Raw genomic sequence first — 12,993 nt, forward strand, 5'->3', positions numbered from 1 at the left:
AAAAAAAGTTGTCCAAGGATAAAGAGAAAAACGAAAATGGAGGGAAGATTGACTTGTTGATGCTGAAAAGAATGAATAACGACGGGATGGAAAGCGAGGAAGGAATCGAAATATTTCAAATCTTCCATTCGAAATAGCGAGGGCTTCAACCACATTTGATCAACGTACTGAAATACGGAGCTATGTATGTAAGCTTAGCGTCGAGATTCAAATCTCATGTGTCGGCAAAAGATGAAAACTGACAAAGAATTTGTATAAAGTATAATAAGCCAGACAGATTGTCAACAATCAACTTAGGAGAAAGAGAGAGCAAAGACTTTCGTTCCCATGAAGCCAATGAAGAGGACAGAGCATTTTCATGAATTGGACTGAACATCATTGAAGTGTGAGAAGAGAGATGTTTCCGCTTTGAAAACCGGAAAGCAACTTCCTTTGGCGGCGGTTTTCTCCCTCCGCAGCACATCTGTCTCAAATTCTCATGCTATCTCAAGCAAAGCAGTTTCGACTTCGGCTCAGAAAATCAAGCCGAGGGAATTCGAAGAAAGGTCAGCATGTTTCCCCCTTCCTCCCTCAACTTCCAGATTGCCCTCAAAACGAGACAGTTGATGCCATCTAGGGGAAACATTCGTCCCAAGTTTCTTTGAGCCCCAAAAGATGGCGTTGCTCAATTCTCCTTAGGTTTACCTGTAGATGGCGGCTCTATCTTCAGGTGAACCTCAAAACTCTCACAAGCATCACCCCAACCCAATTGCAATGTTGAACTTGAGTCCATCCAGGTAGTGATAGACCAGCCCAGGTGTTATTGGACGGCGAGTGAGGGAGCAAAGGTCTGTCTGCCTTTTGCCCTGATGGTGAGTGGTTGATGGCCCGAAGCTCTCGATTTTCTTCTCTCAAGCTTGCTCTGAACTCTCTTTCTGATGTACCACAGGTCTGCAGACAAAGATATCATTCACAACATCTTGTAAAATGAACTCACCTTTTACGCCAGTCCGGAGTTTCAGCCCAAGCTCCAGAAGGGGGCAAATTGCAAGTGACTGGAGACTTAACAACAACAACAACAACAACAACAACAAGAATTGTGGCAACAAACCAGAGAGATAGAAGGGAGGTGATTAGGATTGGTTGAAACACCAAGTGGTGGAAAACACCATAAAATCAGCAAAAACAACCTTCAAAGCCAACCGTTCATGATGTTTGAGAAGTAAAAGCAGTAGTGCCCTGGTTGCTCTTGAACCCCTTGAATCTTATCATGGACAAAGACTTTGAACTTTTGTTTGATCTAGCGCACTTGTGTCCACCACGATTCGGTGGCTTCCAAGAGATAGCAAGACAAAGACACAAGTCCAATGGCAGAAATCGACCAATACATCTTGTGCAATTGACTTGCATGAACATTCGTTCCAAACATGCCAAGTTAAGCGCAAAAACACACACAGAGCCATGCTGGGATCCTTGCAAATATTGAATTTGCCTTCCAGACATCTTCGCCTTTTGATGGAGAGTGCTGACTTGCACTTTTATCCTCTGCCTCTTTCTCTCCAATCCACTCCATCCATCCATCCAGTAATCTTCTAGCAGAAGGAATTTCTCATTAGAATTGTAATTTATGATTACCATTTCTTGCTCCACTTCTTTCTATTCATCCATCAACCCAAATTTAGAATCGCATATTTCCACGCAGATTGTATCTTCCCTGGATGGGAGGAATCCATCTCACTTCAATTAGATTTGAGGCAAACGGTCAATTTGGCTGAAATCATGCACCAAGTTATTGAAGTCACAGAACATGAAATCCAGCCCCACAAATTTGCAGGTTTCCAGCAATCTAGACATGCTAAATGCGTGGTGTGTAGTATGGACCCCCATTGAAATGGATAAATGGATACAAAGCGGCAATTTTACCTCCATCCATGCATGCATCTCTCGAAATATTTGGGAGAACCAAGCACAATACTCGCGCAAATTGTCCGCTAGAGGTCAGCTTAGTTTTCCTTGTTCCTTCGAGTCAGTCCTTATCGATTCATCAGCCTAGTAAGAAGGTTAATTCGGATCAAATCATCCAACTAACCTAACCCTCTTTGAGATTATCTCGAGATGTTTCAAATTGATCTGATCGAAGGTAGTTCGTCTCAAAACTTCGAACGACGACCTGAAGGTTAGGTTTTTGTTTTTTTGCCCGCTCTTCCAACGATTTCTTCGCATGAGATGGTCCTCGATCTTGGGCAAGAAAAATTGATCACCCGGGATCGCAAAGCATCAATTTACAACAACCTGATCTAGATCCACTTTTATGTAGTTGCCATTTTGAAGTTAACGAAGGCTCCTCTCGAATGATGAGGTAATGCTCATTAAATCGTGGCATGGATCTCAGCCATAAAGTCAAGGACTTTGGCGCCAATTTCAAGATCAGGCTCAAACCTTCGATCCAACGAAACTAACTTATGTACGCCTTTATGTAGATACAGCATTACTGTAGGAAGGAGCCTCCTCCTCATCAATTTCTCTCTCGATTTCAGGTATGAACCGTCATGTCAGGGTGCAACAGCATCTCATTTTTCACGAGCAACTCCTTGGGATCCCTGTAGTTCAAAATTGGGTTTGACCTGGTAAATGTTCGAGCCCTCTCAACGGGGGTTCCGCGCCCAAAACACTCGAGGACCCCGGGAATGGTGGCCGGACGACGCGAACGAGTGTAATTTCAACCGTTGTCGGCTAATTGGAATATTGGAAAGAATTTTAATTTGTACTGACGTTGGTTTATCACAATTTATGCCGACAGAGCCCGACAGAGCCTGACAGAAGACCTTGGTCATCTAGCTCTGTCTCAGCACTTGTGCTAGGATCGCGGAGTGCCAGAGTTATGACCAAAACCCTTCAGAAATATGTTCATATCGAGTCGGAGAATCATTTCTCTGGGACGTTTTTTACCCAGCTCACTGGTATGTGGTTAGCTACAAATCTTCTGAATACAATGGTTCCCTTGGATCAGGAGTTAAAAAGAGGGACAGGAATGGATCTCTTACTGTCATCCAACAAATTGGTTGACCCGAACACTCTGAAAATCTTTGTCCAGGGCACGCGACCGAGCTCCGACAGACTTGATTCGATCATGTTTTACGAAGGTAATGAGCCATTGCTCTCTCTACCGGAGGGATCCCCAACTCAGCTCGATATCAAATCAAATCAGCCCTATTGAATACACATTCCCTCTCTACGCTCTAAGCTTTTCTACAGTGGACTCGAATTCCATGCCCAGCCAGAGTCTCACTCCAGAGCCTCACTCCAAACTTGGCGTTTTCAAGCCGAACAACATCTCATTGTGACAGTGGCCCCCCAACTGATTGTGTCAGACAGCTTTCAAGTAAATTGTTACTTATTGTTTCTCGAGTCAAGACCCGAAAACACCACGTTTCGGTCCCGAGACCGGAATCAACGTGATAGATATTCTCCGGACAAGGTTGCCAAGGCCACTCCCCCCAATGTGTTGGAAGTGAGTGCCGACATTCCACGGACAAGATCGTCTCTTTTTCCCTGGCAATGAACATCATGTATCGCATGGAGTAACTGACTTCATGACGGACGATTTTTAGGGGGATAATCCCGAAGTCACGCTGCGACAAGATCACCCGCCAATGACCGACAAACTAACTTGTTAATAAAGACTAAAAGCTTAAGCCATACAACCACTTGATGTATCTACGTACATCACATGTATTATTGCATGTATGTAGATATTACATACATGTAGTACATACGATGTGATGTGATGTATTTCAAGTGGATATGTGGGCACACATACTGTATAGCTAGCTAGATGCCAGGATGCAAGCAAGGATGCATTTTCGTTCATGAGATCATGTAAATCAAACAACAGAGCATGATGCACCTTTACGAGTTTGATTGCAATTAAAAAGTCATGTCTTCCGCCCAACATGAGCGATGCATTTAACATGTGTTTGACTATGTGTGTGTGTGTGTTTGTGTGTGTGTGTGAGAGAGAGACAGGCGAAACTGTACTCTACGTAGTAGGGTTTAGGTAAGTTCTGAGGTGAAAATGGCCTTAAACCTAGGTATGGTTTATGCACTAAATCATGCATTACCTCCGTCAAACCATGTACGAAAAAGTGGATGAGTAGATAGTGAAAAAAAATCTTACCAGCTTTGTTCACCGTAAAAATCGTTGGCTATTCAGTCCAACATGAAAGTGATGGGATGCTGCTGAATCCTGACAAAGAATAGTGCTACAGAATGGGAAATGATCATAACAACATGTGATGATGAATAAAATACATCAAGCGGAGAACCAAAGATTATAGCTTTCTCTCTTTCGATCATGAAACTATTTTTTTTTTTGGTGGCTGCCTTGAAAAGAAACATGATGTGAATGCATGTACGAGCCAAATGTTTTGCATTGTACAGTTCATCCAACATCTGGGGGAGACACAATTTCAACTTCAGCTCAAGTCACTGGGTGCCTCAAAAGCGATAATAACCCACGTCTTGCGAGACCCCAATCATCAACATCCTCACCAGTGCCACCACCGCCACCACCAAAGGCATCATCGTGGATGTCTTATCCGGCTTCTTCATGGGTGGCATCCCAAATGCCAGCTTAAAGTGAGGCTCAACTTCATAAAACAGCTCAATGTCAAAGTGAACAGACTGGCAAAGAAAATCTTTAAAAATAAAGGTTAGCCCGATCCGAGACAGAAGCGGGTTCTGCAATTTGGATTCTGAAGCCTCTGCTCTCAGCACTCACTTCGTACTCGATACTTTCTGGTCTCACTTGGTTGTGCTTTGATAACTTTGAAGTGATGGTGGTGGTAGTGGTTGTAGCTGTGGTAGTTGGGGGCCCTCACATTCCATTTGAATCAACCTGGACAACATCCAAAGCCGGTTGGAGTAGTTGAACAAGGCCTGGAGTGATGTCAGAAACACCAGCTTGGATGTTCATACCTCTGTTCACAAGCACTCGTCGTCAGACTCGTCGATGAGGCTCTTCATAGACCGCCGAGATTAGAATTACAAAGGCATCTACTCCTATCTAATAAGACTTCTTCATTTGGTCAAGACCAATCCGAATGGATCAATTAACCGGGAGAGACTAATTTCTTTCACATGATCAATGACTAGAATCTGGACGTTGAGGTTCCCGAAGGTGGGTGGGTACCAATCATGGATTCATCCGCAGCGTCCGGTCTCTTGAATAGAAAATAGAAGTCCAAAGCAATCTTGTTGACCGTTCCCACATTTCCACAATCAACGTTGGACATTCCGAGCAATCCTGTTGGGATGTTTTTTTCGAGGCTAGGTGGGCCTCCTTTCTTTCAGGTTCTAGAAAAAACGCAGGAGCTTTTTCCCATCTCCGTTGTACGTAGTAGATCTTATCGGTTGTATTGTTTCAAGTCTGCGTCGGTTTGAAAAGGACCCAATATCTTCCACTTTTCTTGAGCCGAGTTGGTCAAACCTTGAGGTTTGGCGTCCATTCGGGCGAGTAATTTGGGTGTCGTGGAAAGTCACTTTAACGATGATGGCTCTCGCGATGATGAAGTGAAGCGAAGCAAGGCTGACCAAGGTGATCAAGATCCGCTAATGACACTTTGAAGGAGGAGAAGAAGAGTTGAGCGGCCCAATCTCCGGATGAATTTGAGCCCACTTCTTCCTGGCTCATGTTCCCTCATTGGTCGAGAAGCAGCAGTAGCAGTGCAAGCAGCTGAGAGGTGAGACAAGTTAAATGGCCTTTATTATCTATCAAAGAAATCCTCCCTCATGAAGTGCAAGTAATGATAATCCGAGCCGTCTTTGGAAGGCGCTTTCACCGACGACGACCACGACGACGACGGAAATACTACTACGAACGTGCGTGTTTCGTCAGAGTCATCCTTATTATTGGAGAGGGATGACGGACGATCTGTGTATCTAATATTTTCTGGAGATTACATCCGGATATCATTCAGATTATTTGTCAAATTCCAATCAAAAGGGTTTCGAGATGGCTCGACTTGTACGAGATGAATAATGACTGGATCGAGAGCAATGGATGGGGTCGGAGAGTTGGGCTTGATTCACCAAGCATGAGTTGGGCTCAAATTTGGCCTCAGGAACAAAATCATTCACGAGATGATGAACTGAAATTGATTGGAAGGCAAGCAAGTTTGTTCGTAACGGGGTATCAAGATGATAATGAGAATCATCCATGATTAATGATTTCAAACCAAGTTACACACGCACACACACACACAACCTCTCACATCAGAGCCCGAGCTTCTGCGCGAATAATTATCGACGTCGTCTTTTGAACTTTGCAAGCATTCCAAATTCAAGAGCAGCCTCGACATTTTTTCTGTGGAGACAAAGCCATGCCAATCATATAACAATACATTCCTCTAAGCATTAGTAATAATCCCTTTCACATTCACCTCCAAAATTGGCCACTGGATGACTCAAAGCTAGCCCAAGTCATAACTTCTTCTTTGGACTCCACTCGTCCTCAGGGATTCACAAAAAAACACCCCCTGCCAGGGAGAAGTTCCTCTAACCCTCTTTCCATTCCACAAGAGCCCTCAAGACGAGCTCGTTTCTGAGCCTTGTGCCTTGTGCAAGTGTGAGTTGGGAGCATAAACCCTTTTGATATACTATTCACACCTGGCATCCAAATGAGGAGGGTCGTTTGAACTTGCGATCTTCAGAACTTCAGAGTGGTGGGTCCTTTCTTCTAACCATCATCCGTCGAGTGGATGAAGAAAACAAAAGTCACCCGAAAATCCCACTCAACCAACGGCTTCTAACATTGCCAAAAGTCGATCCCAGTCCTGATGAAACTGATGATGTGGGGTGTATTTTGCTGTGAATATGAGGCTATCATACACCAAAACACGTCGAATCATGTCTTTGGAGGCTCCAAAATGGACTCTCAGCATGACCAAATGAAGTTGAACGATGACGATGGGACGATCTCTCAGTACGTGTACTGGTGGTGCACTTGGGAGCAATCTTCCCTTGGACATCACAGGGCAATTTATGATTATCGTTAGTACTTCTTCATTTTTCCTCTTTCGCGCCCTGATTGAAGCCATCATCAAAAGGTTCGCAGCTCGGGACCCGCATTCTTCATATAATTACCCTCGCCCTCCCTCTGCCCTAGCACAGAGGACCTGGTTGGATCAAAAACACCCAAACACTTTTAAGGGTCAACAGCTGACCGTGATATTTATGAAAGCGAGTGCCCAAATATATTAAGCAACGAACACGAATGCTGTCTGCTTGGAGTCCGCTTTTTGGCTTCAAATTGTCTTGGGGAAATGGCTGACTTGGTGAGTTTTCGCGGTCGAGCACTAGATTCTTTATTAATGCGGCTTTGGGTGACATGAATTCGAAAATCTTCGTCTGACTTCCTTGAACCATAGGTAAATTCAAATTGCCTCACTTCTCAAGTTGAAAGTGGCAATAGGGAAACACGGCACAGGTTCTTAAGAGCCTCCTCGACCGGAGGTGATGATTACCAATTGGATTTGGCTTGGTCAATCCCAATGGCTCAAAGGAGCCCTATGAAAACAAAGAAGTCTATTTCTAATCAGTATCATCAACAGATCTCCACCAATTTGGATCAGGGCGGTGAAGGAAACACAAGCCAACCTACTATTCTCCCCGTCCAAAAAGAGAGCGTGAGTCAAGCGCCCAAATTTACTCTGCTCATTTTATGTACCTGGGAAGAATCGGGGTAAATAGAAAATGATTCTAGACAAGTGTTCAATTAAGGTGGTGGAAACATGTGATTATTCTCCTGAATCCCAGCAGCTCTTTGACCATTTTCGAGGCTTCATCGTCTCTCCAGCTCGAAAACGACGAAAAGAAAAGCCTCAATTGGCGTTGGTTTGGTCATTCGTCCAAATTATTCGGTTAGCGTTCAACACTTGGATACCTAGATCCTTACCCACATGGAGACTTATAGTAGCCTCAGGGTAGAGGGTATTCAGGTTCTAGGTATCACCCACTTGAGTTCTTTTTTTGTTCGTCTAAGCAAGAAACTTGGTCTACATAGAAACCCTCAATTGTGGCAACATCTGAAAATTTAGTCCACCAATAAAAAACACTCCGGAGGTCAGAAGGGGGCTTTTCCAAGTTCATAACAAAACTGTTCCCGAAGATGTAAAAAGGGGTTTCAGATCGTATCTTCCGCAGGGGATGAAGAGTTGAAGGCAATGCAATGCAATAAAAACTTATCTGATTGTAAAGTAGTAGTAGTAGATCTGATCCGAACCGATGATATCAAAGCTTGGGTACGAAAACTCAGTCAGCCTTGAAACCCAACGATAATTGAAAATAGGCAAGCCAGAATCCTCCGGGAAGGCTACCTAATTAGAAGCCAGTTCCAAAGTTTCATTTCAAGTCATGCATAGCAAATGAACCTGTCCTGAAACAGTGAGAAATGGGCTCTTGACTTGACCGTTCCGAGAAGCGGATCTAAATTAAATTCTTGTCCTAGAAAATGCAGCAGCCCTATTCACTTCATCCCTCAGAGTTGGAATTTGCTGATCGGAGTCAAGTTCTTGGAACGTATTTCGCCAAACGTACCCCCAGATATGGACGCGATTGATGTCCAAATTGACGTTTTTCATACCGAACAATCTTCCTCGCCCTGGCTTCAGCTTGGGATGTTCATCTTGCATAAGGCAATTTTAGCTTGCATGTCCATGTGAAGCCAACAAATGATTTCTGTGCCTGGCGCCATCCCTCATGATCTGTCTTACTTCGCATGAACTAATCTGGAAATAGTTGGGGGATCGTTCATGACACGATTCATTCACAGGAACAAAATGGATCATTTCTAACCACCATGAGAACCGTCCGTCACATTGGAGAAAAAGGAACGGACGCAGGCAGGACCAATCTTCGAAACTGGGAAAGAAATGAGAGAGAAACTGATTCTAGGATTCCAGCTAGGGGGATTCGATGAAATTTCAGAGATCATTTGCATATCTATGAACGCGTTCTGTGACAGAAAGCCATTTGGAACAGGAGCTCTTCTGCCCATTGGGGTTCAAGTGTTATTGCTCGAAAGGTTAGGATGGCAGCATTTGGCAATAAGTGTGCTTTTCCTGTGCTTTGTTTCTACGAAAACAAAGAGGAGCCCATGTTCGAGAGCAAATCATGGGAGCAAGGGGGTCATTTGCTTATTTTCTTTCCAAATTTATTGCCACATCATGCACGAGCAACGAGGCCAAGAATTCAGGGCGAAATGCTCGGGCTCGCCAGGATCAGATCCATCTTCGCGTCACCTTGAAATAACAAATGATGTCCAACTTATAAATCAACGTCCAAAACATTCAGCTCTTGATGATGGTCTCTCCCATTTCCTTGATAAATGTCCAAGCCTCCCGAGCAATCAGGAGAGCCAGCACGCGTGTTGCCCTTTGAGAGCCTCAAGTGCGAAAGCGGAGCTCCCACCCCATGTCTTGGAAAATTATCTGTGATCAGCCAACACACTCAAACCATCATAGATTTGGCTTCTGAGAGTAGACGAGGAGTGCCACAAGGCAGAAAGCTGTCCTCTCTGATCCTAATGATTCAGTGGAGTGCCAAGTGTCAAGCTCCAACAACAACGTATGAGAACGAACTGAAGGATGGATGTGTCGTTGAGGAATGCATGCATCATTGGGTTGATATAAAAGTGATCTCGATCCTCGATCCGTCGTTTTTCTCAGTTCAAATCCCAAACTTTGAGGGCAAGTGGTAGCGGGGGTATTATGTAGTCCCCTCCGTCATTCTTGCAACAGTTATTGCTTTGAGTAATTTGAAGAGAGCTCTCACATCAGTTACCTTAACACTGAGATACCCCAACAGATACGAACAGAGCGGCCAAGGGCAGCAAAGCTATATAGTACCCAACCAGCCAACCAACCAACCAGGTAACCAACCAACCAACCAACCAAGCTGGTTTGTACCTCTCCATGTAGTTGATTGAAGATTGCTGGAGGCTATCCGTCGCCAAAGATCTCCGCTACAGGGCTCTTTCTTTCTCGGTATTCTCCCCTCCAAGTCTGCCTCGCTCTTTCACCTAGATTAAGGAGCAAATATTCAGCACTTAACACCAGCCACGTACGGCCTTAAATATTGCATTATATACATCGATATCTGACCGAGTATCAATCGTGGTTCGAGATCTGGATCGGTTGAGAAATTGCTATGCAACACATTAACGGGATGGGAGTGACCCAAAATGGATTTCATCTCGCTTCGAATCTTTGCCTTCGCAACATTTTCATCTTCACCATCTCTGGTTATCAGGTGAGGAGGCAAATGACCAAAGCAAAACTCGCTTCGGGGGATTTAAAAGCCTCGTGCAAAGAACGAACCTCGAGTAGAAAAATCAGCACTTTCCTCTCCGAAACAAAGAAGGTAGTAAGTCGCTAGTAAATGGGGGGCTTCTTCTTGATCGTCTTCAGCCACTTCACCGACCATTTTTTGACAGGAGAAGCCAGCCGAGAAGTGGAATTTTGTGGTCTGGTCAGGCCCCAAACTGCAACTGGTTAATGGAGCAGACGGAAAGAAAAAAAAAAAGAGTCTCGTTTTTGTTGGAATCCAAAGTTCCACACAAAATAAAGTCTAATGCATGAACTGCCACTGAACTTTTTTTCTGATGATAATGATATCTTAGTACGAGTTTTAAAAGTGTCTCTTCAAAAGCGTTGGGCAAAAGGCTTATTCTCTTGATTAGGCATGCCCCCTGGGCGGGAATTGAAATTGCCAGTTGGTATTGATGCTAGGTTGGAGCCATAACCAGATCCTTGGTTTTTTTTATATTCATGATAATTGAGGGGTCATAAACGAGATGTTTTGCTGTCTTTCAAACCTCCAAAGCATCCCAGGATCCCAAAAGGCCCGACCGCCACTAAAACTAGTGGTGGGCGACGGTCACTTCTTTCAAGATGTTCTAAAATTCTCTTCAAATTCAAAGACGCTAAGACCAAGACAACACAACACGGTTTATGGCACATATTGATATCAAGCAATCATTCACTTCTTCTGGGCCGAATCGACGCTTTGTTCGGGTTTTGGCCATGGGCTAGATTTTTTCCCCCTGAATTTATTAGGGTTTAATTGCCCCATTGGTGCTCTAAAACGTCTGTCTGGAAACTCCTTGAGACCTCATCAAATCACTTTTGGTCAGGTATAATATAGTAAGTAATAAAGCCTCGAGCAGTCATTCATGGATGTGTAAATAGGTCTTAAAATGAATGTTGAGAACGCCCCCGAAGGACAGAAATCATGCCATTGGCTTGGATTCTCGGGACTAATATGGTTTTTTCTCTCTCTCGTTCTGGAAGAATAGAGGGCGGACTAAAATGCATCAGTGGGACTCAGGAAGAGAGACGGTTGGAACTAAAAACTATGTGGCGAATACCTTGGGATTCACTTAATAGGGACGATTTTTTTGGGGTTGGGCTCACTTACTCTGACGAACAGATGGGGCACACTATAATTCTAGAGATGGCGTTTTTGGATTTCGGTTGGCATTCCACTGCAACTTGAGCATTCCCATAAATGTGGGGAAGACAAGAGACTGGAATTTATGGAACCATTTGATGAAGAGACTCTAAATGAATTCATTCTCATGGAACTTCCAAGTTTCCAAAACCCTCCTGCATTTCGAAGGTTTTGAATTCTTAGTCTGATTGATCGCACCTGACAATCATAATGATATGCTTGCGATATCATCAGTGTTGCCAGGGTATCTTTCTCGGACCATCGTGGGATGTTCTTATCTCGACTAGGTCACTGTAAATCCAGTGCTTTTCTAACGCCATGAAGAAACGGCTTAAAGTATCTTCCATCAAGGATGATTCAACCCACAAAATGACGAGGCATTTGTAAAACTTTAACTCCAGCAAGCGGCGACCCTTGCTTTTATTTCTTCAAAATCCTCTCGTAGTAGTGACGTTACTTGCTCGAAAACCTTTGAGCCGTCACAAACAATAATTTTCTTTAGCATATCAAAGTGCTTGGGGCTGTAAGAACAATGATAATGACCGTAATAGGGAGAGGCACAAATTGCTCATCGCCCCATCTCTACCTCAATCAGCCCTACCCTACCCAAAGGCTGGACGGGACGGTTGGATAGATGACGTGCCCATCTACCCAAGACTGATGGTTCTAGATCCTAGCTCAACACTGGGTTCGGAAACAACATCTAGTACAATCTCTTAGGCCTCTGATGTACCCGGCACATGTTGCCATTTGTATCTACATTTTTTGAGATACCATCGACTTGAGCTTGGAAATTTCAATGCACTTTTGAGTCCCTGGTATATCGTGCAGATCGATATCCACCAATGCTGAAGGCAATTTTTTTTAAGTAACAGGTTAGAGGACTCACTCTTTAAAGTGCAGCTATGACACCCTGTGGCGATGCAATTGAACTTACAGGTCACTTTTAACATCTGATCTTTAGCCTCGCAGGGGGTTTGATGTACGTGGAGTCAAGAAGTGATGGATTTCCTTGGAAAGTTCCACCTTCGCCAAGCAAACTGAACGAGTGTTCGACAAAAAATAGGTCTCCTTGCCTTGATCATTTCTTCTCCTCTCAGGAAGACAGAATGAAATGAAATCAATCATTAATGAAGGCATTCAGAGAGAAAAACTATTTCCAGCCAACAAAGCCTACTACTACTACTACTACGAGAAGCACTTGCATTCCAGGGCTTCTTTGTTCACTGCGAAGTCTTGCTCAAGAATCCCAATCACGGTGTGGTGAGGAGAAGAAGGAAGTGCGAATAGCTTGCACTAGATTACCAGGTCATTACAATGGATGACAATTCAAAGCTCCATCCATCCATACATACATACGTATACGTACGTCGAGGATTTGAGCGCACAAAATTAGAACAGATTTCCACGGGCAAGAGAGCTGAGCTAGGACGCATCTTGCTTGAATCGAGAAGAGCGAGATTGAGTTGTCTTTTCGGGGCGTTGTTCGAGTCATTATGAATTCAT

The 12,993-nt window shown here is 44.0% G+C and overlaps 1 protein-coding gene and 1 long non-coding RNA gene across 2 annotated transcripts in view; both read left to right on the forward strand.

The window, feature by feature from the left end:
- LOC131884427 (epidermal growth factor receptor-like) overlaps positions 1-12,993 on the forward strand; it is a 37,603-nt gene that overhangs the window by 7,866 nt on the left and 16,744 nt on the right. The window lies entirely within an intron of this gene.
- On the forward strand, positions 716-3,674 carry LOC131884444 (uncharacterized). Its single transcript, XR_009373721.1, has 2 exons — positions 716-851; positions 2,517-3,674. It is a non-coding gene; the product is annotated as an uncharacterized LOC131884444 (long non-coding RNA).

Source organism: Tigriopus californicus, chromosome 8, assembly GCF_007210705.1.
Source record: "Tigriopus californicus strain San Diego chromosome 8, Tcal_SD_v2.1, whole genome shotgun sequence".
In the NCBI taxonomy this organism is placed as follows: Eukaryota; Metazoa; Arthropoda; class Copepoda; order Harpacticoida; family Harpacticidae; genus Tigriopus; species Tigriopus californicus.